This window comes from Marmota flaviventris, chromosome X, assembly GCF_047511675.1.
Source record: "Marmota flaviventris isolate mMarFla1 chromosome X, mMarFla1.hap1, whole genome shotgun sequence".
Taxonomy (NCBI): Eukaryota; Metazoa; Chordata; class Mammalia; order Rodentia; family Sciuridae; genus Marmota; species Marmota flaviventris.
The window spans coordinates 59,499,864-59,504,423 of record NC_092518.1 but is presented as its reverse complement, the minus strand read 5'-3'; positions in this window follow the sequence as shown (position 1 = coordinate 59,504,423).

Below are 4,560 nucleotides of genomic sequence, written 5' to 3'. Positions count from 1 at the left end.
CCCCAGGGGCTTTTGCTTCTGGCTGTGTGTGCCACACATGGGCCTACTCCAGGGACAGTGCCAGGTGGGGAGTTTGACTGGGGAGGTACACCTGTCAAACGGTAATGCAGGTGTCCTAAGGCGAGCTCAGGAAGAACAGAAACCTCCTGTGGAGCAGAAAGGCAAACGTTTGCTCTGTCTGGATTTTCAGTATGAATACAGATGGTGAAAGCAGGGCCTCACTATCCTTCTGACCTTTTAGGTTTTAAGCAGGAGGTATCAGAATGGTTACCACAGGGATAAATGACTTGTGGCAGGAAAAAATTTTAAAATGAAGAAGCAAAAACTATATTGATAGGTGGATAGTCATACAAACAATATGAAAAAGCAAGGGAAAAAACCATCCCAAATAGCCCATAATGCTTCAACAAAATAGACTTCATTGACACCACAGTGGAGGAATGGTCAGAGAAGGAATTTAGAAAGTTCATAGTTAAACTGTTATATGAACTAAAAGATGATGTAAGGAGTGAAATCAGAAAGAAAATACAGGAAGTGAAATATCACTTCAATAAAGAGAAAGAGATTCAGAAAAAGAACAAAAAGGAATTCCTCATAATGAAAGAATCAGTATACCAAATTAAAAATTCAATGGAAACCATCACCAATAGATTAGAACACTCTTAAACAAATATTCAGTCATCAACAACAAAGAATATAATCTTGAACATAATTTGACCACAAAGAAAAGGTATTAAGAGACCATGAACAGAATATTCAGGAAATATAAAATAACATGGAAAGGCCAAATTTAAGATTTCTTCAGATCAATAATGTATCTGAAATGCAAACTAAAGGAATGCACGATCTTTTCAATGAAATAATATGAGAAAGTTATTTTCTAAACTTTTAAAATAAGATGGAAATTCAAATACAGGAGGCATATAGGACTCCAAATATTCAAACTCACAATAGATCAACTCTAAAACACATTATAATAAAAGTACCTGACGTACAGAATAAGGATAGAATTTTAAATTCTGCAAGAGAAAAGCAATGTCACATTTAGAGGTAAATCAATTTGGATTTTAACTGATTTCTCAATGCTGACACTAAATGCCAATAAGGATTGGAATAATTTGTATCAAACTCTGAAAGAAAATGGATGGCAACCTATAATACTATACCTAGAAAAGTTAAGCTTTGGAAATGAAGATGAAATAATAACCTTCCATGATAAACAGAAGCTAAAACAAATTCATAACTAGAAAGTGTGCATTATAAAATATACTCAGTAAATTATTTCATGAGAAAGAAATCAAAAGTAAAAATTAAAAAGAAGCTTAGGGATAAATCACACCAGAAGAATAGTCAATTAAAGGAGAATCAAGTCCAATTTAAACATCAGAAATAAATAAAAAAATGGCAGAAAATAAAATCATCTCTCAAAAATAACATTGAATATAAATGATCTAAACTTTTCAATCAAAATACAGATTGGAATTATTAAAAAGACCCAAAAATATGCTATCTGCAAGAGACTCCCCTCAAAGGCAAGGGAATCCACAGAGTGAAAGTGAAAGAATAGGGAAAAACATGCCATTCACATGTGGCTTGTAAACAAGCAGGTGTTGCTATTCTAATGTAAGATAAAGTGGACATAAAGCCAAGATTAATCATAAGAGGAAAAATAGTCACTTCATACTGCTTAAGGGAATCAGATATCAACAAGATATAATTATTATAAATATTTATGCCCCAAACAATGGAGCATCTATGTACATCAAACAAATTCTTTTCAATATTAAGAATCACATAGACCACACTACAATATTACTGGGTGACTCTAACATGTTTCTTTCACCATGGAGTAGATCATATAAACAAAACTAAGTAAAGATTCTATAGAACTACAATATAATTAATAATATCGACCTAACAGACATTTGTAGAGTATTTCATCCAACAATGAATGAATTCACTCTCTTCTCAGCAGCACATGGAGTACAGATCATATTTTAGGTCACAAAGAAAATCTTAGCACATATAAAAGATATAATACATTGAATTCTATCAGATCACAATGATATAAAATTAGAAATCACTGATCAGATAAAAATCAGAAATCACTCTAAACCTAGAGATGGTAATACATTTTGAATGATGAATGAATGGCAGAAAAATTTAGGGAAATTTTTTTTTAAATCTTGGATGTAAATGAAAATAGTCATGTAGCATATCAAAATTTCTTGGAGACTACGAAGGCAGTAAACTTCATAGCATTGAGCTCATATATTTAAAGAATAGAAATATACCAAATAAATAATTTAGCATTACATCTCAAGGCCCTAGAAAAAGAACAAACCTATATCAATATCAGTATAGATCAGGAAATATTAAAATCAGACCTGAAATCAATGGATTTGAGATTAAAAAATACAAAAAGATCAAAGAAATGAAGAGTTGGTGTTCTAAAAGTATAACAATATTGGTGAACCATTAGCAAAACTAACCCCTCCCCAAAAGAAGGAAAAACTCAAATTATCAAAATCGAGATTGACAAAGGAAATACCACCACAGACACTACTGATATCCAGAGGACAATCAGAAACTATTTTGAAAATTTATACTCCAATAACAGAAAATTTTGAAGAAATTGACAAACTCCTAGAGACACATGACCTACCAAAATTGAACCAGGAGGATATAAAAAACGGATCAATTTTAAATAATGAATTGAAGCAACTATAAAATGCCTTCTAAAAACAAAACAAAAAAAGACCAGATGAATTCTCAACCAGACCTTTATAAAAGATCTAATACCAAACCTCCTCATATTATTCCATGAAGTAGAAAAGGAGGGAATACACCCAAACTCATTCTAAAATGTCAGTATCATCCTGATACTAAAACCAGATAAATACCTATCAAAGAAAGAAGACTTCAGATCAATATCTTTGAATAACATAGATACAAAATTCATAATAAAATATTAACAAATTACATACAAAAACACATCATAAAGATAGTGCACTGTGATCAAGTGAGTTTCATCCCAGGGATGCAAGGTTGGTTCAACATAGGTAAATCAATAAATGTAATTCACCACATCAATAGACTTAAGGACAATAATCATATGATTATTTCAATAGGTACTCAAAAAGGATTTGACAAAGTTCAGCACCCATTCATGTTTAAAACACTAGAAAAACTATGGATAGTAGAAAATTACCTCAACACTGTACTGACTATACAGAACAAACTTAAGGCCAGCATTATTCTGAATGAAGAAAAACTGAAAGCATTTCCTGTAAAAGGAAGAATAAGACAAGAGCACCCACTTTCAACACTCCTATACAATATAATCCTTGAAACTCTAGCCAAAGCAATGAGAAAAGAGAAGGAAATTAAAGAGATACAAAGAGGAAAAGAAGAAATCAAATTAGGATGAGAAAACCTATGTTTATACCACCCAAAAATTCCACCAGAAGACTTCTAAAGCTCATTAATAAATTTGGCAAAGTAGCAGAATAAAAGATCAACACCCAAATCAATTGCATTCCTATACTTCCATGATAAACCTGCTGAACAAGAAATTAGTAAAACTATCTCATTCATGATAGCCTAAAAATTAAAAAAAAGACCTTCAAAATAAGTCTAACACAAGAGGTGAAAGACCTCTGGTCCTCTACAATGAAAATGATAGAACACCAAAGAAATAAATTGGAGAAGACCTTAGAAAATAGAACGACCTCCATGTTCTGGCATAGGCAGAAATAATATTGCTAAATGGTTATACTATCAAAATTGCTATACAGATTCAATGCAATTCTTATCATGATTCCAATGACATTCTTCACATAACTAGAAAAAGCAGTCATAAAATTCATTTGGAAAACAAGAAGCCCCAAATAGCCAAAGAAATCCTAAGTGAGAAAAGCAAAGCAGGGGGCTGAGATTGTGGCTTAGTGGTGGAGGGCTTGCCTCACATGCATGAGGCACTGGGTTCAATCCTCAGCACCACCTAAAAACAAATAAATAAAGATATTTTTTAAAAAAATCAAAGCAGGATGCATCATAATACTGAACCTAAAATTATACTACAAATCAATATTAACAAAAAGAACATAGTACTGGCACCAAAACAGGCATGAAAACCAATGAAATAGAATAAAAGACACAGAAACAAATCCACATAAGTACATTTATCTCATACTAGACAAAGGTGCTAAAATTTTTAATTGGATGAAAGATAACCCTTTTAACAAATTGTGCTGGGAAACCTGCAAATTCATATGTAGAAGAATGAAATTTTTAAAGTTTATTCTTTTTTTGACACATTATCTTTTTTCATTTATTTTTATTTTATTTTTTTTCTTCTTTTTTTATTGGTTGTTCAAAACATTACATAGCTCATATCATCTTTCATACATTTGATTCACGTGGGTTATGAACTCCCATTTTTACCCCAAATACAAATTGCAAAATCACATCGGTTACACATCCATGTTTTTACATAATGCCATATTAGAGACTGTTGTATTCTGCTACCTTTCCTATCCCCTACTATCACCCCTCCCC